The sequence below is a fragment of the Trachurus japonicus genome, chromosome 17, assembly GCF_045865225.1.
Source record: "Trachurus japonicus isolate A0001 chromosome 17, Traja_1.0".
Classification (NCBI taxonomy): domain Eukaryota; kingdom Metazoa; phylum Chordata; class Actinopteri; order Carangiformes; family Carangidae; genus Trachurus; species Trachurus japonicus.
The window spans coordinates 22,756,220-22,781,268 of record NC_140923.1 but is presented as its reverse complement, the minus strand read 5'-3'; the positions used below and the strand labels follow the sequence as shown (position 1 = coordinate 22,781,268).

The following is a 25,049-nucleotide window of genomic DNA, read 5'->3' as shown; positions in this document are numbered from 1 at the left end:
GACCAGTCCCTTTGGATGTGAGGAGAGATGTGAGTGCTTGGTGGTCAGTACGAAGCATGAAGTGACGTCCCCACAGGTAGGTTCTCCACTTCTCTACCGCCCAAACACATGCAAGAGCTTCACGTTCAATAGTAGAGTACTTTCTTTCAGCAGGGGAAAGAGTCCTGGAAGCAAAGGCAACAGTTCTCTCGGTGTTGTCTGGGTGGAGTTGAGTGAGTACAGCCCCCAGCCCGTAGTCAGAAGCATCAGTGGTCACTTGAGTAGGCAGTTCAGGGTCATAAAGTGCCAGGGCAGGGCTCTCAAGTATCAGTCTTTTAAAGGTGTACAGAAAAGAAAACTGAATTTGAGCCCACTCTGGATCATAAAATTAATGTGATAACTCATCTTTCAGACGATGTAGGCCAAACTTTGTGCAAAATTCTATTTTTGAGTAAATCCGGGATGAAAGTGTGTATTTTTTTTTCCGCATTGGATAATGCAGGCGCACGGATTATACGTCAGCCTGTACACGATTCACCAGCCACTGATATTGGATCCGTAATCCGTCATTCAAACGTCTGAGACACGCACACACACACGGAGCTCGGTCTCGCCCCAAGCTTTGAATATCCCGCCCGCTCGATAACGACCAATCAAATTCGTTTTCCTTACTCGGGTAAACTCGTGTTGCAGCTCGGGACAACTCGGCGCGACAAACAGGACAAACGGCCATTTCTGTACACCTTTAAGTTCAGCAAAACTGGACTCAGCCTCAGCCGTCCAGGTGAACTTCAGGTCAGTAGAGTTCTTGAGAGTGGCACGTAATGGTTCAACCACAGTAGCAAAGTTGGGAATGAATTTACTGTACCACGATGGGAGACCAAGAAAGCATCTCAGGGAGCCTGTGTCATGTGGGGCAGGCGCATGAGCCACTGCGCTGACTCGATCCTTGTCAGGGTGAAGTCCATCTTTGGATATGGTGTGTCCTAGGAAAGACAAAAATGACTGCTTAAACTTACATTTACGCATGTTCAACTTGAGTCCCGCCTCATTCAAGGCATGCAGCACCCTCCGTAGGCTGGCATCGTGATCCTGCTGAGTGACACCATAACATATAATATCATCAAGGTAAGCTTGTACGCCTGGGAGGCCAGACAGTATGGTAGACATCATTTTTTGGAAAGCTGACGGAGCTGAAGCGAGGCCAAATGGAACACGACAGAACCGGAAAAGGCCCTCGTGTGTGATAAATGCAGTAATATCACGACTATCTGGGTGGAGCAACATTTGGTGATATGCAGAGGCAAGGTCAATGGTGGAAAACATAGTAGCCCCCCACAGATTGGTGAGCAGTTCGTCCATGTGTGGTAAGGGGTAGCAGTCACAGACAATTTATTTGTTTGGCTCTCTCAAGTCAACGTATACGAGGCTTTCCTCCACCTCGTCTCTGGGTGACAACGATGGGAGAGACCCATGGTGACGCATCAATGCGCTCGATGATGCCCCTGTCTTGTAGGTCTTTGAGCTCCTCAGTAACAGCCTGTCTCGCTGAAAAAGGAAGCCTCCTCAGCTTCTGCTGAACTGGAATGGCATGTGGCATCAGCTGTATTTTGTGCACAAATCCTTTTGCACATCCAACTTCTTGTACCTGAGCCTCTGCAGCAATCAGTGGTGGTGCAACTGGTACTGCAGACTCAGGGTCAGGGCACACATTGGGTTTTGCAGCAGGAATTACTTTGTTACCCTCAATACACATATGCAGAGCAACAAACAGATTTAATGAGATTTGTCCCATTTTACCACAGGAGTTGCATGTGGCTTTGGTCGCAGGGCATGATGGCTTATTAGCCAAGTGGCTGGTAGATCCACAGCGGTAGCAGCAGCGACGTTTACCGGCATTTGGAGCTGTAGCAGGCGCGGTCCTCCGGGCAAGCTTCTTCTTTTCCCGCGGCCGGTTGTTCCGCGTCTGTGAATGTGAGTGTATGGGTCTCACCGGTGCAGCAGCAGCAGCAGTGTTGTCAGAAAGGACGTCGGCGTTGCGTATTCCGGTCTCGATCTGCAGGGCTAATGTAGTAGCCTTAGCCAGGTTCAGGTCCGATTCCAGCAGCAGTCTGTCCCGTATGCGTGTATTGGCAACACGCTCTATCAGTTGATCACAAAGCATCTGCTCCTCCATATCTCCAAACTCACAAGCAGCAGCGAGTTGGCGTAGTGCAGCCAGAAACTCTTTACCGTCTCATCCGGTCTCTGTGCTCTCTGTCGAAACTTGTGACGTTCCGCCATAACGTTAACTTTGGGAACGAAGTGCTTTTTCAGTCCTTCTGCAGCGTAAGTATCACCTGTATCCGGCAAAGCGTAAAACAGTCTCTGTCCCTCTGTGTCAAGGGCATGGAGAAGAACGGCGCGTTTTCTAGCATCAGGCCAGCTATCCCCCGTAGCATCGATAACTAGCATGTAGTTCTCAAACATCTTCAACCACGTAGTAAAAGCGATAGCAGGTTCGCCTGGGCAAGGCATGAAAGGTGCAGGCAAAGGTACGGAAACGGCCATCCTCGTCGCCAAAATGTGGTGTTTAGTATTTATAAAATAAAATGAATAGCCGGAGAGCTTCTCTATGCCTCAGTCTACGTGCTTTATTCATTCTTCTTCGACTCTGCTTACAGCAACCACAACTCCAATGTAACACACATTCCTGCAGCGCCCCCTATGTTCACATCTGCATTATAGCACGACACAACACACACACAGAGGAAGACTTAAAAAAAAGAAGTGTAGTGTGTTCTAGGTTTTGCTGTTTCAAATAAATGCAATAATAGTCTTGATACAGCATCATTTGCCAACTTATATTTATTAAAAAGTAAGAACAGCACAAGCACATGTGATGTACAAGTCATGATATATAAACTTTATTAAACATTAAACCTTTTGATGTATTGTTCATTCAAACAACCCAAGTTCAGTGTGTCCAGAATCTCCTGAGACATTTACAGAGTTACACTGTTACCAAGATTATTTTCTTTTTACATCTACTTTAATACGCTTTAATATTGCTGCTCATGGTTACCAGTTACATAAGTAAGGGCTAGGGGTGTAACGGTACACAAAAGTCACGGTTCGGTACGTACCTCGGTTCAGGGGTCACGGTTCGGTACGGTTTCGGTACAAGTAAAAAGAAAAAAGAATACAAAATAAAACAAGTGCATTAGGAGTGTTATAATGCCATTCATTAATTCTAGAGGGAAAAAAACGTGCACTTGACAACTGGCAACTATTATTCGAATTATTAAATTATTATTATTATTAAAGAAATATTATTAAAAAAACAAAACAATAAACTTACATCAATGTTGGTTTACACAGTTAAATTAGACTAGCAGTTACTTTGGTGATGTTTCTGGTCCTGCCTGTGTTCATAAAACATATTAGGCAGCTACACGCACATCCCCCAAAAAACTGAAGACTAGGTGCTGGACCACCAAGAAAGACACAGGTAAGGAAAAAAGGAGACCGCACACTAGTTAAAAGCTCCCGTGACAGTTTAATGTCACTCACACGTTTCGGGCGTCAGCCCTTCATCAGACAAAATGTGTCTGATTATAATAGTGTGCGGTCTCCTTTTCTCCTCACCTGTCTGTGTTCATGTCAAGAGGCTTAAAAGCAGCGGGATAAGTTGTTGCACACAACTTGTCTTTTTACTTGCACCAGTGATTGACACATCGGGTTGAACATGCGCTACGTGTTTGATACGTTCTAGCGACTCACCGCGCATCCGTGAAACATCGCCGACGGACTTTGTCCGGTGGACCAGTCGCGCGAGCCGCCGCCGTTTGTTTCATTGAGAAGCCACAGTGACATGAATGAAGCAGACAGCTCTCCTCCTCTAACTTCACTCTCTCATCACTTCTCTTCTTCGTCTGCTATGACGGCTGCAGGCAGCTTCGAGGCTCATTACCGCCACCTGGATTCGAGTGAGGACTCGACTTTTTTTTTTTTTTTTTTCTTCTTAATATTCATTCAGACGTATTCGTCGTGTGACTGTGTGCACCGAACCGTGACCCCCGTACCGTGACGGCACGGGACGAATACATACACCGTTACACCCCTAGTAAGGGCTATTGAGCGAATGAGCTCATTCTACATTATTCTGCTTATTTCAAGGCTTACTAGTGAAATCTTTGGTTAAAATGTGATTTTATTGATCTATAAATTGCCTATGAAAAAAAAATGCCTGCAGTGGTTGAACAAGCTTAAATCTGTGCCGCTGATCAGCAGCGAGTCAGTGAAATTTTTTATTGATAAATCACATTTAACTGGACGTTGCCAGTGATAGTGAAATGAGACGGGGGAATGTTGAATGTTGATGTTAACACTAGAACCACCATGGTGTCATTTTGACCTCGCCCCCACTCCAGGCTTTATAATTACAAATCTGTTACTGGAATATTTGGTCTTTTTTTTTTTTTTTTTTTTCAAAATAGCATGTAAAAATTACAGAAATAACATATCCCTAATTTTATTATTTTTTTTCTTTCATTTTAGCAAAAGAAGAATAAAATTCAATTCAGTTGAACTATCAATTGAAAAATACATGTAGTAAAATATTGTAAAGCTGTCAAACGGATAAAACAGGTGTCAAAAATAAAAATAAATTAAAATTACCCATGAACATTGAACATTACAATAATAACAGTCCCTTGCTTTCGTGAGAAATGAAAATGAATTTGAAAATATTTACAAAGAAAGAGAGCCTCAGTCAAAACATGTTTGGTAACCACAGGCCTATTTCGCTCGAAGTTCTGCCGCACAGCTTGCTCAATACCACAAACATTGAAGATCTTGACAGTACACTCACTGGCCCTCATTTATCAAACTTGCGTACACCCAAAAAATGGGTGTACACCAAATTCACCACAACGATCGGCATTTATCAATCTGAGCGTGAGCGTACGGTACGCACAAAACTCACGCCAGCTCTGACCAGGTGTACGCACATTTGGAACCAGAGTAGAACATGCAGGAAGGAGTGCTGCTGTGTCAGAATGATTATTAAACCATAGTCTAATAACGCAGCAATGTGGACCACATGTTGTTGTTGTTTATATTGATAAAAAGATAAAAAGTAGCCAAAAAAAAAAAAAGAAACGCTACAACCAAGTCCGTGTTGAAAATTTTAACTCGAATTTTATTTTGAGCAACTGAGATGAATTAAAAACCACGACGTGACAGATGCTCATTAATCAGCTGTGTAAACAGTCAATGACAGACAGACCTGTTATTGTTAGATCACACACACAAACTTCCAACATCTCCTGCACCAGAGCATGACCGGACGGCTCCTCAGTCTCTCTCTGCCGCACACCGGAGCCCCGGTGGGGGGTGGGGGTGGGGGGCTCCGCTACCTGTCCAGGTGCAGCTGATCTCCGCGGAGGAGTGTTTTTTTTTTTTTTTTCCCGTCACCGGGACCTGTCAGCGGGACATCGGGCCGGTGTTTCACATCCCTCCATCAGCCGAACCATATCGCTGATAGTCATAAAGTCGCGTTCGCAGCAGTAATATGCCTACCGGTATATGATTTCTCCTCAATCACTTGTGTTAAACTGCAGGAGCATTTCATGAGGTCGCTGGGTTTCCTGACTTGGTCGGTGACACGTGCGTCTGCAGCCTCCATCCACCGGGATGATGCTTATCAATCACAAAAACTATCAATCTATCAATGTCTAATATTTAATGTTGCCGCCCTCTCCCTGTTCAACGCGGTAATGCCAGTCTCTCTTCTTGGCCGTCTTCCGTGTCTCCATGTCGTAAAAGGGGCAGGGCGACGCCTCTAAAGCAGGAATATATCGGGGCGTGACATTTAAATGACGCTCGTTTTCAGCCGCCGGATTTATCACCACCACGCCGGTTCTACGCCGAAATCAGCAGCGTACACACTTTTAGTAAATCACACGTGACACTTGGCGTACACTGATATTTACACCAGAATCTACACCAGATCCTGCGCAAGTTTGATAAATGAGGGCCACTGACCACACACAGGTTGTAGGCACTTGATGCATGATTTGACTGTTTGTTTTTTTTTGTTTGTTTTTGTTTTTTCTATTACAATGCATTTTCACTGTCTATCATTTTCACTACTGCCTTTGCTTCTCTTGAGGCAAACTGACTAACTAACCAACTGTCTGTTTAAGAGGCCTTAGATTGCAGCATTTGATCACTGTGCATGGTCTTTGTTTTTTTGAATCTTTCCTCTTATTCACTGCTGTAGCAACAGCTAACCCTGCTACTGCTATTCCAGCTCCCATCGTAGCTCCCACCACAGCTCCAACTGGCCCCCCCACAACTCCAACAGCTGCTCCAACTTGTGCTGCAATTGCTGCTTCAACAGCTATTCCAAGAGGCGATCCAACATATCCTCCAATAGCTCCTCCAATAGAAAGATATTTCAGTAATTTCTGAATGAAGCTGTTATCTTTCTCTGCTCTTTTTCTTGCCTGCAAAGGCGTCAGATCTGGATTTTCTCCCTGAAGACGTCCCATCTCTTCTTTTATGGCTCTCTCATTCTCTTTGAACATTTCATTGGTGTAGTAGCTTCCTCCATTTTCCTGAACCATTTTGTCAATCTTCTTCAACAGCTCATGGTCCTGAAATGGATGTTTATCTCTGTTGTTGAAAACCTGGTATCTTCCATGGCACTGACGGACGAAGTCCCTGAGGTTCTTGTTTTTATCAATGAAGGTTTCTACAGAGACTCCTTCTGCCTTCAGATCATCTCCATGGGTGAACAGGACCATGGTGTAACGTTTTGCCTCTTTTCCAAACAAATTCTGGATGATTTTCAGTGTTTGTTGTTCTTCTGGTGTGAATCTGTTTGGCTGGATCACAACCAGGAACACATGAGGACCTGGAGCAGCCAATGAGATGGATGTAACAAAGTCTTTCTTCACCTTCTCTTGAGGTCTATCAGTGTCAGACCTGGAGTATCAACAACTGCCAGTGTTTGACCATCAAACTCAGCTGTTTCCTTCTGACAGTCTGGTGTCACTGTGGAAGGAGACATTTCAGACTTGAAAACCTTCCTCCTTAAAGGACAATTCCAGGCGAATTCAACTTGGGGGTGTATTTTCCTATCATTTTAGGTCTAAAAGAAGGAATCTGAAGATTTTCAGTTTAATCGCTCCTGTTTTGCGGTAGTTGCGTCTGTCCCCGCATTGCCACGGCAGCAATGAATGGGAGTGGATGTAAGTTCCGCTGTTTAGGCTGTTTACAGCCCTCAAAGCCGCAATTTTTTCCCACAGACAGCGTCAGATGGCTACTCAAACATGCACCGAGAAGTTTATTTACTTCAAGCAAGCCGACATGTTTGTAAAACTAGATCTAATTCAAAGCCCCCTGGAGTCTCGTGCGAGACCCAGTTGCCGTGCTCGGTGTGTTCAAATGCAGTGGGAAAAGCTACCGTTTGTGTCATAAACACAGGAATATCAACTCTTTACTTGCTTCAAGTAAAAAAAACTTCTCGGCGCATGTTTGAGTAGCCACGTGATGCTATCTGTGGGAAAAAATGTACACTTCAAGCAAGTAAAGAGTTGATATTCCTGTGTTTTTGACACAAGCGGTAGCTCCTACTGCGCCTGAATACACCAGCACTGCAACTTCGGGCTCGCGCGAGACTCCGGGAGACTTTGAATTAGATCTAGTTTTACAGACATGTTGGCTTGCTCGAAGTAAATAAACTTCTCGGTGCATGTTTGAGTAGCCATCTGACGCTGTCTGTGGAAAAAAACTGCGGCTTTGAGGGCTGTAAACAGCCTAAGCAGCGGGACTTACATCCACTCCCATTCATTGCTGCCGTGGCGATGCGGGGACAGACGCAACTACCGCAAAACAGGAGCAATTAAACTGAAAATCTTCAGATTCCTTCTTTTAGACCTAAAATGATAGGAAAATACACCCCCGAGTTGAATTCGCCTGGAATTGTCCTTTAAGATGGTGTTTCCAGTTGAACTTTTCCCAGCTCCAGTTTTCCCAATGAGGACAACCCTGAGGTCTGGTTCCTCTGGTTCCTCTTCCTCCGTTTCTGTTGGAGAATTTCACAAACACATAATGTTGTAAAGAGCAAACTCCAAGTTAAAGACCCACTCCCATGAAAATCGTGTTTTTCGTGCTTTTCACATGTTCCTGTGGCATTTTTCTTGTGTTAGAGGACATATCAGCAGAAAAGGAAGTGCAAAATTGCATTTCTGAGTTTTTCTGCCTTCAAATTGCTGTGAACCAATGGCAGACGCAAACTGGCAGTTTCAGGGAGACTGGAGCTGATGTGTCACAGCTCCAGGAGGGCACTAGTGCTACAAGCTCCCGCCCCGCTCTGCATCTGGCTCAGAGGTGAAAGGCTTGACAGCTCGGTGTAGCTGTCGAGGTATAACAGGTATAGCTCACCTGGTAGAGCAGCTTGCACCGTAAGCAAGGGCTATGTTCCAGTCTGGGATCAAATCCCAGTGTGGAGTTTTACGCTAAATGCGCTGAATCTGTAATTGTATAATGTCCAGCTGTCAGCAAGCGGGGGGTGGGGTGCGAGGAGGTGGCTGGGTGGGTGCAGAGCAGCGCAGTCTCCGCCCACCCTCCAGAGGTGCATTGCTAATGTGCATTGCTAATGAGCTGGTTTTAAAATGACCGAAAAGGGTCACGGGAGTGGGACTTCAAACAATATTCAGAATCTCTTTAATGTTCCACACATAAACCTTTGAAATTAAAACAGTTTTCAGACCAAATCCAAATTAATGGGCTGTGGAAATGTATTTAATTAGGAAAGAGGATTTGACTTTTTGTGAATTTTTTCTTTCTTTTTTTCTTTTTTGCCTTTAACTGACAGGTTGAGAGAGACAGGAAACGGGGAGGCGGAGAGACTGGGAATGACATGCAGAAAAGGGCCACCCAATGCATGATTCGAACCGGGCTGCAGAGAGGACTGTAGTCTCCGCACATTCCTGCTGCACTGCACTGCCTGTTCTACGCACTGAGCTAAACAGCACCCTTTGACTGCAGTATGTTCTGCTGGATGTATTTTATGGTCGGGTGACACAACCTTACTATAAGAATGTCTCAGCTCTCACAGGTAAAGTGAAACTTTCATTCAGGAAGTTATGACTAGGGCTAAGACACAGGAAATAGGTTAGGTTGGCACTTGGGAGACACTCTAACTACATTTAAGTCTAGACTTAAGACCTTCCTTTATGACAGGGCTTTTAGTTAGGGCTGGTTCAGGTAGCTCTGAACCATTTTATAGCTACGCTGCTATAGGCTTAGACTGCTAGTACACATCTGGTTACACAGAGCCCTCTCCTTTCTCCTCCTCTCCTCTCCTCTCCTCTCCTGTCCTGTCCTCTCCTCTCCTCTCCTGTCCTCTCCTTTCCCCTCCTCTCCTCTCTTCTCCTCTCCTCTCCTCTCCTCTCCTCTCCTCTCCTCTCCTCTCCTCTCCTCTCCCCTCCTCTCCTCAGTATATTTTTGAACTGTCATTTTCTGATGTACTTTGTAGTTTGGCCTTGGTGTCTTGCACTCTCTCTGTGTTTCCGCAGATCCACCGGAGCTCCATCTCTCTGCACCAGCCGCCACCTGCATCACCCCCCCTCCCACCCTTTCCCCTGCTGCTAGACCGGCCTCCCCTCCCTTCCCATGGACCAGTCTACCACCCAGTCCTCCCATCGAGCTGGCCAGCTCTCCCTGCCCCCCCCCCCTCCCCTCCCCTCACCAGAGACTGCCTTCATCAACTCCTGCTAACATTTCCATATTTCGCACATTCTGTGACAAACTGTAAACTGTTTTCTTGTCTGTAACAACATCTATTGCACGTCTGTCCGTCCTGGGTAAGGGATCCCTCCTCTGTTGCTCACCCTGAAGTTTCTCCGATTTTTCCCTGTTAAAAGGGTTTTCCATGGAGTTTTTCCTCAGTCGATGTGAGGGTCTAAGGACAGAGGATGTTGTTACGATGCCATGTAAAGCCCTTTGAGACAAACTGTTTGTAAAAACGGGCTATACAAATAAAATTGCCTTGCCTTGCCTTGCCTTGGGCACACTCATTTCTTTCTACATCAGCTGGTGGTTTCACAGTGAAATTCATAAAATAGTTGGAAATAATGTTAAATAAATTATCAATGATCAAAGCTTTGTTACCCTCTATTCAAACCTAATCTGATACTTCATTTATCATACAAAAGGATGTTAGACCTTTCACAATAAAAACTGCCATTACAGTTGTAAATGTACCAAATTCATTCATTGAATTCATTCATTGTACTCACTCAGTTTACTGTATTTGCTGTTGAACATGTTTGTTTTATACAGTCTTCTCTCTGTCTTGCGAGTGAACTGTTGCGTTTTCACCTCATCTCTATAAGCCAACCTGCTCTTGTCTCCTCCCACCCACGCGTTTGTCTTCATACAATTGAGAGCTCACCACAAATATAACATGAAACACATGTAGCTCTGTAGAGTTTTGTCACTTGTCTAGTAATCAACAACAAAATACCTAGATGCTGTGATCAGTGATTAGTGGTCATTTCATCTCATATCCCTGTTCTGTATCTCTGTGTGCTCTCAAAATTGCCTGCACGCCCACCCAACTTAACACAACGTTATACATGTTTCACAAATCGAGCCAAGAGAAAGTCAGAGTCAGAGAAAGTAATGCTGATTTACTGTTTTGTCACCTGTTGTTATGACCCCCTTCACAATTTAAACGTTCCCAATGGGAGGGTTAACATAAACATAGAAACAGTTGCTTGAAGGTAAAAGAGTTTTTTATTTTATAAGTGAAGTGGATGATGTTTTACACGCAGGAGCAACGAGGGCGACTGGTCTGGTAGAGCAAAAGAAAGGAAAAAAAGGAAAGGACATCCACCGCTGCCAGGCCACAAAGGGCCATCGGACCTGGCACTGGCCTTAAAACCCAACAAAACCCAACCTAAAACCTTTTTTTTATGATCAATTTTTTTATCGTTCTTTTCCATGTTAATATAAACAGACACTTTGTGTTCAAGTATGAATAGAAAAACCAATGGCAGCTGTATTTGGCCCAACCCTTACCCCAACCCTCCCCCAACCCAGGTGGTATGCACAAGGCAAGGCCTGCACAAATCTCTTCAAGGCAATAACCGCCATTACAGCAACAGATGTACCTAAAAAACCTAAAACCTTAAAGGAATAGTTCATCTAGAGACCCAGGAGGAGGGTTTGTAGTCCAATGCAATCTTTATATGAGAGTCAATAGCGCCCAACACAAAAATGTCCATAAAACTACACAAAAACCTTGTAAAATTCGAAGAGCCAGCCTTCCTCGGGTGGGAGAAGTGGCCTAATGGTGGAGCGCAGGGTCAAGGGACGAGAGAGAGAAAGGCGAGCTGAAACTCCGTCCTTGTATACACTCAGCAATTACACGTACCTAAGGGAAGGAGCACAGAGAAAGGTTAGTACCACACCAGCAGAGGGGGGCAATGTAACACCCATCAAGTCACTTGTAAAATAAAAAAAACACTTCTTCTACCTCCATGGATTCCAAGGCTTGCATCCAGGATGTGACACTATTGCCAGCTAGGAGGCCAAAACAACCCTTACATCACAAACCATGTTCCATAAGCAGGTCAGCTCAACTAAACTACGTTAAGTGCAGTTCAATTTTACTGAGGTTGTTTCTGTGCACCAAAAAGTAATACTGCTCGCTCAGGCACACATATACCAATCTTTTCTCCATCACAAATTGGAAACTGGGCTGAATTTACATTTAAAAAATACACTATAGTGTGACTCTAACATAAGGTTCAGGCTGCACATATGTGCATTATTATACTATTATGGATACTGTTTTGGTGTGGTTCTTTTTTGCTAGTCCCAAGAGCACAGGGCACAGGGCATCCAAGCTACAAGATGAGACTGTTGTTCACTCATGACGGACAAATATGGACACATGTGCAAACACACACGCAATCTGTATGTACTGTCTAGAGCTAAACTTCAGCTCTGTTTACTACCTACTGCTGTAACATGTTATGTCAAAATGTCATAAGTAAAAGAATGTTATATCAAAATGTAAAAAAGCAAAAAGAAAAGAAAAGATTATGATATGATCTGTATACTACCTACTGCCGTAACATGTTATGTCAAAATGTCATAAGTAAAAGAATGTTATAACAAAATGTAAAAAAAAAAAAAAAAAAAGCGAAAAGAAAAGATTATGATAAAGATTTTTATTCTGTGGGTAATGGGGGCGGGACTATAGATAAGCTTTTGCTTCTCCCGCTTTCCCTTTCGGCCATGTGTATTGTATTATTTGAACTAAGATGAAGTGTGATGATGATGATTTAAGTTGACATGCCCGAAATAAACAAATTGATTGATTGATTGATTGATTCCTAAATGGCACACATTGGCCCACGTGCATATACCAAAAAAAGAGGGTGTATGCCAAATCTCCCGCAAAGATCGGCATTTATCAATCTTAACATGAGCGTAGGGTACGCAAAAATCTCATGCCAGTCAGACCAGGTGTACGCACATTTGAACCAGCATATAACATGCAGGAGTCAGGACAGAGGTTGTGATCATCATACTGATGCAGTGATCCAGACCTATGTTGTTCTGTTCTTATTAGTAATACAAATAAATACAAGTATACAGAACTTAACTCCACTTTTATTTTGAGAAACTGAGGTGAATTAAAAGCCAGGTGTAGACCATAGACTGTAAAAAGAATGGACGTAGTGTCCGTGACGTCACCCATTGGTTTTGGGGAGTTGTTTTTGTGACTCAAATATGGCGGCCTGAACAGCGCCATGTTGGATTGGCCGGCCGAGAACCCGCCCACTGGCCTCGAAGCAGCTGTCCACGGAGCTGCTTGGACCTGTCACTCAACGTTTCCGCGCCCTAATTGGCCAGAATTTTAACCTAATAACAGTAAAACGATAGAGTTAAAAAAAAATTCACCCCCCTCAGAGTGTGTGCGGGGGCGGCACGGTGGCACAGTGGTTAGCACTGTTGCCTCACAGCAAGAAGGTTCTGGGTTCGAATCCCGGTCCGCCCTAATTGGCCAGAATTTTAACCTAATAACAGTAAAACGATAGAGTTAAAGGGATAGTTCAACATTTTGGCAAATTGGCCCATTGCCATAATCGCTATAGTCATAGCAGTAGGTTCGTTACCTTTAATTGTAGGTGAAAGCTATTTTCAGTACGGCGGAGCGCAGCAGCAGGCTGCTCAGAGCTACGCTATGGAGGCTAAGGGAATTTCTTGGTTTCCCTCATTAAACTCATCAAATTCAACATCCCAAAACTCCACAGCGCTTTTGTAGACACGTTGTGACCTGCACAACCACCACGCTATGAGATAATGACGGAACGATACGAAACGGAGCCGTTTTCAAGGTAAATACAGGGTAAATACGGAGACTGCTTGCTGAAAAACTGTCCCTGAACGCAACGCGCATCAGCGGTTTTGTATGAATTTACCTCGAAAACGGCTCCGTTTCGTATCGTTCCGTCATTATCTCATAGCGTGGTGGTTGTGCAGCTCACAACTTGTCTACAAAAGCGCTGTGGAGTTTTGGGATTTTGTATTTGATGAGTTTAATGAGGGAAACCAAGAAATTCCCTTAGCCTCCATAGCGTAGCTCTGAGCAGCCTGCTGCTGCGCTCCGCTGTACTAAAAATAGCTTACACCTACAATTAAAGGTAACGAACCTACTGCTATGACTATAGCAATTATGGCAATGGGCCAATTTGCCAAAATGTTGAACTATCCCTTTAAAAAAAAATTCACCCCCCTCAGAGCGTGTGTGGGGGCGGCACGGTGGCACAGTGGTTAGCACTGTTGCCTCACAGCAAGAAGGTCCTGGGTTCGAATCCCGGGCCGCCCAGGGCCTTTCTGTGTGGAGTTTGCATGTTCTCCCCGTGTCTGCGTGGGTTTCCTCCGGGTGCTCCGGTTTCCCCCACCACTAAAAACATGTCGGCTAGGTTAATCCTCCAGTCAGTCAGCACTGGCTCATAATCTGGAGTTGGTCCCCGGGCGCTGCACCGTGGCTGCCCACAGGGATGGGTTAAATGCAGAGAAAGAATTTCACTGTACTAGCTGTATATGTGACTAATAAAGTACCTTTACCTTTATCGATTGAGACGAAAAAACGTTCTGACACCAGGCTTTTAACATGTTTACTGACGATGTAAAGTCGGCAATTTTAACATGGGGGTCTATGGAGAATGCTCCCTTCTGACACCAGCCCTCAGAGGAAGCCGAGGGGATTGCAGTTTTTTGAACGTGGAAGTGAGCTTCACTTCTCAGACTGACAACTGCCCCCTTGGTGTAGACAGACAGATATACAGTGTGATAGGTCAGAAACTCTGCACACCAGAGCTCTGACTGAGGTCGGAGACAAGCCGCTACAGTGTGACTCCTGTTCAGGTGCAGGTGCTCTCCACAGCAGAGTGTTTGGCCTGTCAGTGGGAGATCGGGGATCGGGCCAGTGTTTTACAACCCTCCATCAATGTTCTTTTATACCCACCGCCATCAGACTTCTGCAAATGGTAGATGAGCTGACAGACCAATGAATTTTCCTTTGGGGATTAATAAAACAATTCGTATTCGTATCAGTCGAACCATGCCATCAGTGCTGCGCATTTCATGAGATCGCTGGGTTTCCTGTGATCGGTGTGACAGTCCACATATTCTCCCTGATGAATGTGGTAATGTCAGTAGAGTCCCTCTTCTTGACCGTCTTCCGTGTCCCAATGTCATAATCCGAATGGATTTCGGATAATGGATTGGATCAAATCTTAAAAATGGGTTGTTCAAAATGAAAGATCTGATTCGATCACACAATTCAATCTTGGTTTTAATTTGGATCAGACCTTCAAGTTTGTGTTGTTCAAAACTTTTTAGTGGATCGGAATAACTTTGATCCAGAAAATCAGGATTATTCTGCAGCCGGGTGGATTCAGGGTGGGTTTCAGGAACAAAATGTAATTTAAATTATATTAAAATAAACAACATTTATAATATAGTATATATACACATTCACAGGCCCGGACTGGCCATCGGGAGAACCGGGAGGTTTCCCGAAGCGCCGGCCTATGATTGGCCTACTGGCCTGCGTCTCTCTCTCTTTTTTTTTTTTTTTTTTTAAGTCTGCCGGTCAGCCGGCGCCGCGGCTATCTGACTTTTTTTTTCTAAGTCAGAGAGGCAGGCCTGGACAATCAGAGGCCACTCAGGCCAGTAGCATGTGAGGAGGACAAGGCGATTGGTTTGTTTTGATTAACACCCGCCCCAACAGTCCGTATCAACCACACAGACAGCGTGCGGAGGAAGGGGGGTGTGTGTGGTGTGTCTGGTACTTGCTGCAGTCGCGGTGTGTGTGTAGCGAGCGCCGAGCAGAGAGGGAGACTCGAGGCTTCGACTATTAAACCATGGACCCCAACCCGGGTAAAAAAAGAAAAGAAAAGGCGGTGCCGGGAGAGAGAGAGAAAAAGAAAGGCGCTGGAGGAGGATGCGGCCAAATGCCTTAAGTTGACAAATTTATTCAGCCCCCCCCCCCAGCCAAGATACCTCTGCAAGTAAGTTATCTAAAAAACAACAACAACAACAAAAAAACACTGGTTCTTGTCAGAAGGCTTTGAGGTCCAGGGACCTGGGTCCTTGGTCCTTGAGGCTGTACACTTTTAGGCTATAGGCCCTGGCCATGAAATTACAAGCCACTTTTTTATTTACTGTTATCATTCCATTATTATGTATATGAATACAGAGACAGTTTGTTTCCAGTGTTGGTGCGGGCAGGTTAGGGGACAGGCGGTGGTCGCTGTGGCACCTACGTTTGGTTGTGGGGTGTTACAACCAAAAACGTAGTAACTGCCAATAACGTAATAACTGCCAATAATGTAATAATTTTGGCCATTTCAAATGTAATAAAGCCAATAGTGTAATAATGTGCCAATAATGTAATAAAACTTTTGAGCCAATAACGTAATAACTTTTTGCCGATAATGTAATAAGGCATTACAGTATTGGCTGGTTATTACGTTATTGGCCTGGTATTAAACAAAACCTTTCAAAATGTAATAACTGGTGCCGATAATGTAATAATACATAAAAACTAGAAAATTTCCTCTCGGGAAATTTTGAATGGGCCACGGCTACTGCCGATTTTGCCATCTCTGTCAACATGGGAATCAAACCCACGATCTTAAGGTCAAGACAGAGCTGATCAGACAGACACATGATCATCTTTCTATAAGCACTGATATGGAGGAGCTGTAATCACATTAGGTTAACTGTGTGTGTGTGTGTGTGTGTGTGTGTTTATCTTGTGTAATAGGGCCAGGACTCAATTAAAACAATTGATCTAATTAATTAGAGGCTTTGTAATTAATTAATCGCAATTAATTGCATTTTAATCGCATATAAATATTTGACCTGAGAACAGTGAGAAGCATTTTTTTCACATGGATTTTAGTATACCATTGAATGACTGAATAGCTTAAAGCAGAAGTAAGTGATATATTTGTGTTAATATAAGTCTTAAATAGTTATATCATCCGACAGCAATCACTTACATAGAGTGTTTGGTCTGAAACACGGGTCTGTCAGTCACTCTGCTCTGCTCTGAGCCGAAGAGAAAACATTTATCGTATCCTACAGTTTTTATCCAATGAGGAGAGAGAACGGCATGCAGGGCTGTGTGTGCAGCCAAGGGACGCCGTGAATGTGGCGACGTAGCGACGAGGACTGTTATGGTGCGTTCAAGGAAACTCGTATTTTTCCGACCGTGAACTCGTACCAGTTCGATCTGGTACGAGTTCACCGGTCGGAAGTTACGAGTGGCCGTTATAGTGACTTTCACCGGTAAAACAGGTCGGAAAAACACGAGTGGGTTGCCTGAAACGCTACAAAGTCGTAAGTTGTGACTTGAAGCTGTAATTTACGATTTCAAAAGCGTGCCTGGAACGCAGCATTAGCGAAAACGACCGGACCACTTACTTCTGCTTTAAGCAACAAAACATTGGTTTTTTTTCAAGGTGGTACTTAACCTAGACCAACATGCAAATTATCGATTAATTCATTAATCGATATTTGATACAGATTTAAATGGTCTTTCCTGCCAATACACTATGATGATTACTGTAGTATTTAACTAGGCTACATAAATCACAGTAACATAAACTGATTTGTTGAACGGACCAGGTGATGGGCTGACTGGTCCTGTCTAACTTCTGTGTACTGGGTGCCATTGTGCAGGGTGTTAAGGCAGCCTTCCTCCACTGCAGTCCCTATGGTCCTGGACCCTCTGGCTGGTGGGGTGGGCTGCTTTCAGCTGGGGGGGACTCTATCAGCTGCTCCCACGAGAGGCATTTGACGCATTTGACACCAACAAGGTTTAACTTTAAAACCAGATTAAATCATGGTTTAAGTTTAAATTCTGTTGCACGTTAACTGTGTTTTAATCACATGAAGGTGTGTGTGTGTTTGTGTGTGTGTGTGTGACTGTAATCACATGAAGCTGGCTCTAGAGTCTGTGTGTGTGTGTGTGACTATGAGCTGCATCCTGTGTCAGTCTGATTTAGCTGTGTCTGTGTTTATAAACATTTAAACGAGCGCCAGGTGGATTGTTTATGAAGTTAACGAGCTCTGGCCTGAGGATCAAAGAGGTTACCACGGCGATAGGGGCCCCCGCAGGCTGAGACAGACAGAAACGTGGAGAAAAAGAGCCATTTTCTGCCTCTGCACCGGTATCACATTTAGGCTTAGCATGACAAAACGGTAACTCCTATCAGAACAAAACACAGATCAACGTTGCTCTAAGGACTTACTGAAAATTTTGGTACGATTTGGTGTTTCTACAGTAAATATTTTGGCGACGCTGGCAGTTTTAAAACATCAGGCTGTTCTGCTTCTCTCAGAAAATATTTGTATTGGAGTCAATGAGGAGCAGAGACAGACGTGGCCGCACTTAGAGGCTCCAAGTTTAAATTCTGTAAGTCTCTCTGATATTTTGAGCAGATGATGAGTGACAGGACAAGTTTGTCTTACAAATTCTGAAAAAATTATGTGTGTAGAGTGTAAATTGTGGCCGGGCCGAGTTTGGAAAGAGAAAAAATCTGGAGTTTTTCTGGCATCTCTCCCACTCTAACCGATGATGTCACGCACTCTGACACGAACATTCCGTGCAATACACACCCATTATAATCTCATAATTTCTCCAAAAATGATCATGGTCATTGATCATGGATTGATCAAAAACTATATGACCTATCAAAACGTGGAGTAATACGCCAATACACAAGACTTGTGTCTACTGTTTAAAGTTTAAATGGAGTCTCTAGGTCAGGGGTACTCAAATACATTTGTCGAAGGGCCAGAAATTTTCTTAACAGACACCTTGGGGGCCGCACATTCAAATAGGCCTAGATTGAAATTAAATTCACCTTTTTCGTCTAATAATTTATTTTTATTTTACTTGTAAGCACATAATTTTTATTTATACACTTCATGGTGTTTTGTATGATATAAAATGAAAAATCTTGACATTATCATATCATTTACATATCATGCTGGAGCTTTACACTGCTGACTTGTATCCTCAGACATGCCCTGTGATTTTCAACTTAAATATGACCTGACCATCACAGGACATGTCTGACTCTGTTCTGAGGATACAAGTCATTGGTCCTGAAATGTGTGTTTCTCTTCTATAACACACATTCTACATCTCGAAGGCGACGTCTTTCCACACATGGGCTTTTCAAACGAGGCAGAGCTCAGTGGGAAACAGTAGGAGACACAGGCCGATGGAACCGGGACACAACAGCGGGGCAGAAGCAGGTCGTGCAGCTGTGAGCCGCAGATGTGCACGGAAAAACAATTGCGTCTCATCAAATGCGCGCGGCTACGGCTGTTGAGTTGTGAGCGTGCATGACGCGCGGCTACATTGAATGGGTTTGAGCGTGCGCAAAAGACGCTTCATCTGAACGGCCCCCCATGCATGATGCACACACAGTTGAACCAAGACAGCGGTCAAAATCACCCACGGTCTCTGCAGGCAGGCAGGGAAAACCCTGCAGTCCAGCCCACTCCCCAAACACTCGCGCATGGTGATTTGGGTTCGTCGGCGTTTCTGTATCCCAGTGCAGGGCCTCACAGGCACACACAAACGCTCCGCACGTGTTTACATGTCCCAGCGCTTTGACTTACAGGCGCACAGAGCCCGAGAAATACAGTATACAGTAATATGTAAACTTGTAGAACTCAGTCGCGGGTCTGATTGGAAGGTTCGGCGGGCCGGATGCGGCCCGCGGGCCTGCTATTGAGTACCACTGCTCTAGGTGAAAGTATGCCTGAGCAGTAGACGTTTGTTAAACTCCAATGATTGGTCTTTTTCGCTCTTTTTTTCCCGTCCGTCCCATGGACTTCAATGCCAAATTTTGCGCAGTTTTGCCCGGGCACTGGTCCCTGTAGCTGTTGGGACCAGTGCCCGGTGCGATTGCCCGTGGCCCTAACAAGAAGAAGAGGGAGGAAGCCTCAGGACGCTTGTAACACACCTCTGTTGCTGCAACTGTTAACCAATCAACAAATAGATTACTACTGAAACCAGCTGTTGGAGATCTAAAATTAAATCTCTGCAGGGTTCATATATCTAACTTTGTTTTTCATGTTTGAAAATTAAAAACTACATCAACACATTGAGCATACAGGCCCCATGTTGGATAAGTGACGTTTCAAAGTTGTTGTTGTTTTTTTGTTTTTTTTTACAGTAATGATAAAGCAGCTTTAGGTTCTATATACTGTGAAAGTCTAAAGGTAGATGTTTGTATTGCTCCATATTTTTTTTTACATTTGTGAATGAGTGAAAGCTACTTTTCATTTGAGAAGGAACAGTTTTAATTTAAATTTGATTGTTCATGTTCTATCCTGTGTATTGTACACTGCAGTTCAGATTTTGGGATTAGAAATAAATAATAATGCTAGTCCAGGAAAATATATGGTGAATTCATTTGACACCTCAACACCCTCAACGAGACACTGATTTTATGGTATATGCATGGTACACATGAAAAATTGCCCGTTTAGACAAGAATATCTATGAATACCTATTTGGCTAAAGAGGGGAAAGACCACACAATTATGAGAGAGAGAGAGAGAGCATATCTTGGATGAATAAGTATGACAACTATATGTCATCCACTAACTGCCCAAAAACTGCAAAAAAAAAACCCTTTATTTCCAAGAGCTGCTGTCATTTTTATGTATTATTACATTATCGGCACCAGTTATTACATTTTGAAAGGTTTTTTTTAGTACCAGGCCAATAACGTAATAACCAGCCAATAATGTAATGCCTTATTACATTATCGGCAAAAAGTTATTACGTTATTGGCTCAAAAGTTTTATTACATTATTGGCACATTATTACACTATTGGCTTTATTACATTTGAAATGGCCAAAATTATTACATTATTGGCAGTTATTACGTTATTGGCAGTTATTACGTTTTTGGTTGTAACAGGGTCTAACATCCTTTCCTACAGTAAATGAGGTATCTGATTATGTTTGGATAGAGGGTGATAAGGCTTTGATTATAACCATGGAACTTTGATAAGCTACCCTCTTTATTTATTTTAACATTATTTCCAATATGGAACTTTTTTTGAGTATTGAAATGTTGAGTGTGGAAAAACAGAGACAGGACAAGTGCGAGCTTCAACACAACCTGTTTCCTGTATGTTAGCTTTGGTCCCAACTTCCTGAATGAAAGTTCAGTTTGACTTTAGCTGTAAGAGTTCACATATTCTTATACATACTGGAGTCAAATCCTCTTTTCTAACAAAATACATTTCCACAACCCATTAATGGATTGTAGCAAGGAGGAGGGTGAAAGGAAGCAGGTGGTGACATCACTGGTAAGGAGGAGGAAGGGAGGTTAGAAATCAGACCATCTGTGAGAGTCTGGGAGGAGGGAAAATCAAACAAAGGAGAGACTGAAAGGAGGAAGGAGGTCTGAACACAAGAAGTGAGAACAAAAAGGAAAGGAGGACAAGAGTTTAAAGTAAAAGTGAAAAAAATACTTTAACTGAGGAAAGCTGAGGAATCTGTACGTGGACCCAGGACTCGGAAAAAGGAACTGAATCCCTGGAGCAGGCGGATCTGTCACTGCTCGGACTCAGGCGTGGCTTTCTCTCCGGGTCGGAGGACAACCGTGTACCCCTGTATCAGCAGATAAGTCCCCTTCACCCCAAACTCTCCTGGCTTCTCCCTGTCTGACCTGAGAATTACTCCTGCTCTCTCTCTCCCCCTCTCTCTCCCATACCTGAAACACACATACCCCATCTCCTACCTGCCCGGAACTGGATTCTCTTCCCCTCCCCCTCCCCCACACACCTACATGCACACTCCTATGAACTGAACTGAACTGAATTGCATTCACTCCCACACTCCCTCTCCTTCCCCGGAATGGACTGGCCCCCTGAAGACTCACATACAAACCCCTGTCCCTCCCCACATACACACCTACGCTCATACATACACCCTCTTGGACTTCATTTAAGCAGAGACTTTATTTAAGGAAACAGTCTGCCTATTTACGTTTAATTTAAGTTTTGTGAATTGACGGTTTTACCTCCTGATTTATCCTGCTTGATCTGATTAATTCGTTAAACTGTTTTGATGATGATGACGATGATATTGATGGCTGTCTGATTGAAAATAAGAATCGTTACCCGCCTTAACCTCCTTGAGTTTGATGTGTTTGATTTTGGTTGATTATGTGATGTGACTTGTCTAGCAGGGAAGCGAGCTGCTGGGTTTTCTCTCCCTTATGAATTAATCATTTAACATAGAAATCCTAATATAAAAGTGACAGTTTGAATTTACTATTCTGCTGTCTGGCGCCCAACCTTTTATTCTATTTAGGGAGAGGCTTCTACGCTACAGGATATTAACCCTGACATCTATGTCGCACAGTTTGGTCTGAGGGTTTATATGTGAAACATTAAAGATGATTATTCTACAGTTGTAATACTTAACTTAGAGTGTATTCTTTATAACATGAATAATATGATTGTGAAATTTTCCAACAGAAGCAGTGGAGGAGGAACCAGGGGAACCAGACTTCAGGATTGTGCTCATTGGGAAAACTGGAGCTGGGAAAAGTTCAACTGGAAACACCATCTTAAGGAAGAAGGTTTTCCGGTCTCAAATGTCTCCTTCTGCAGTGACACAAATGTGTCAGAAGGAAACAGATGAGTTTGATGGTCGAACTCTGGCAGTTGTTGATACTCCAGGTCTGTTAAACAATAGTCTCGCTCGCCAGACCCTCCTCCAAAGAAGAAGGAGAGTCTGGCTGCTACGCCTATGATTCTGCGATCAGAGAAAAAAACGCTCCGGCCGTTTGGAATTCTTTCAACCAGTCACAATCGTTGTGGTCGGCGCCGTAGCAACGCCGTAGCAACGGTGCGCTTGCAAAATATTGCCGGTTGGAAACTGGATTTCGGTCCGCGGTGTAACGACGGTCGGCAACCGTTGACGGATATTTATTATTTTGTTTGGTTTAACGGCGGTTGGCAACCGCTGACGGATATGTATTCTTCCGTTCGGTTCATGACACGGATCCATGGTTCGGTTCCTACTGTTGTTTGTTGATGTTTCCCTTTACCGGGCGGACTGTGAAAGCTGCAGCACGGAGGCGGGACTTCCGCCGGGTGGCTCGTTCCGACCAATCAGAGGCTAATCGCAGCAACGCACTTCCGCCAGGCCAGACTAGTTAAACAATAACAAAAATGACGTGGAGGTGCAGAAAGACTTTGTTACATCCATCTCATTGGCTGCTCCCGGTACACATGTGTTCCTGGTTGTGATCAATCCAAACAGATTCACAGAAGAAGAACAACAAACACTGAAAACCATCCAGAACGTGTTTGGAGAAGAGGCAGAACGTTACACCATGGTCCTGTTCACCCATGGAGATGATCTGAAGGAAGAAGGAATCTCGATAGAAACCTTCATTTGTCAAAACAAGAACCACAGGGACTTTGTCCGTCAGTGCCATGGAAGATACCAGGTTTTCAACAACAGAGATGATGATCCATCTCAGGTCCGTGAGTTGTTGAAGAAGATCAACACAATGGTTCAGGAAAATGGAGGAAGCTGCTACACCGATGAAATGTAAGAGAATGAGAGAGCCATAAAAGAAAAGATGAAACGTCCAGATATGAATCCTGAGGAGGCAAGAAAAAGTAAGAAAAAGAAGTTCATAGGAAAATTGTTACATCCTGCAGCTCTTGGAGGAAGTGTTGGAACAGGTATTGGGACTGTAGGGGGTCCAGTAGGAAGTGCAGTGGGAGCTGCAGTAGGAGTTGTTGTGGGGGCTGTGGTGGCAGGAACAGGGTTTGCAGTTGCTGCAGCAGTGAAGAAGAGGAAGAAGAAGAGAAAGAAGACCACCCAAACTGGACAATGGTGATAATTACTGTAAACTAGAAAATTTCCTCTCGGGAAATTTTGAATGGGCCACGGGAGCTACTGCGGGTTGTGCCATCTCTGTCAACATGGGAATCAAACCCACGATCTTAAGGTCAAGACAGAGCTGATCAGACAGACACATGATCATCTTTCTATAAGCACTGATATGGAGGAGCTGTAACCACATTAGGTTAACTGTGTTTGTGTGTGTGTGTGTGTGTGTGTGTGTGTGTGTGTGTGTGTGTGTGTGTGTGTGTGTGTGTGTGTGTGTGTGTGTGTGTGTGTGTGTGTGACTGTAATCACATGAAGCTGGCTCTAGAGTCTGTGTGTGTGTGTGTGTGTGTGTGTGTGTGTGTGTGTGTGTGTGTGTGTGTGACTGACTTGACACATAGTTAGTTAGTAGCTGCATCCTGTGTCAGTCTGATTTAGCTGTGTCTCTGTTTATAAACATTTAAACGAGCGCCAGGTGGATTGTTTATGAAGTTAACGAGCTCTGGCCTGAGGATCAAAGAGGTTACCACGGCGATAGGGGCCCCCGCAGGCTGAGACAGACAGAAACGTGGAGAAAAAGAGCCATTTTCTGCCTCTGCACCGGTCTCACATTTAGGCTAATCACATGAAGTTACCTGTGTGTGTGTGTGTGTGTGTGTGAGACTGTAATCACATGAAGCTGGCTCTAGAGTCTGTGTGTGTGTGTGTGACTATGAGCTGCATCCTGTGTCAGTCTGATTTAGCTGTGTCTGTGTTTTATAAACATTTAAACGAGCGCCAGGTGGATTGTTTATGAAGTTAACAAGCTCTGGCCTGAGGATCAAAGAGGTTACCACGGCGATAGGGGCCCCCGCAGGCTGAGACAGACAGAAACGTGGAGAAAAAGAGCCATTTTCTGCCTCTGCACCGGCCTCACATTTAGGCTTAGGGTGAGAAAACGGTAACTCCTATCAGAACAAAACACAGATCAACGTTGCTCTAAGGACTTACTGAAAATTTCGGTACGATTTGGTGTTTCTACAGTAAATATTTTGGCGACGCTGGCAGTTTTAAAACATCAGGCCGTTCTGCTTCTCTCAGAAAATATTTGTATTGGACTCAATGAGGAGCAGAGACAGACGTGGCCGCACTTAGAGGCTCAGAGTTTAAATTCTGTAAGTCTCTCTGATATTTTGAGCAGATTAAGAGATCAAGGATGAGCTCGTCTACAACCGTGGCCGAAATTATGTGTCTAGAGTGTAAATTGTGGCCGTATGGAGGTTGGATAGAGAAAAAATCTGGAGTTTTTCTGGCATCTCTCCCACTCTAACCGATGATGTCACCCACTCTGACACGAACATTTCGTGCAATACACACCCATTATAATCTCATAATTTCTCCAAAAATGATCATGGTCATTGATCATGGATTGATCAAAAACTATATGACCTATCAAAACGTGGAGTAATATGCCAATACACAAGACTTGTGTCTACTGTTTAAAGTTTAAATGGAGTCTCTAGGTGAAAGTATGCCTGAGCAGTAGACGTTTGTTAAACTCCAATGATTGGTCTTTTTCGCTCTTTTTTTCCCGTCCGTCCCATCGACTTCAATGCAAAAT

At 44.0% G+C, this 25,049-nt stretch overlaps 2 pseudogenes; one reads left to right on the top strand and one right to left on the bottom strand.

The window, feature by feature from the left end:
• Positions 1 to 872: 872 nt before the first annotated feature.
• Positions 873 to 7,057, bottom strand: LOC146970634 (GTPase IMAP family member 9-like; annotated as a pseudogene).
• A 2,013-nt stretch (positions 7,058 to 9,070) lies between these two features.
• LOC146970633 (GTPase IMAP family member 4-like) lies at positions 9,071 to 23,459 on the top strand (annotated as a pseudogene).
• Positions 23,460 to 25,049: the final 1,590 nt, after the last annotated feature.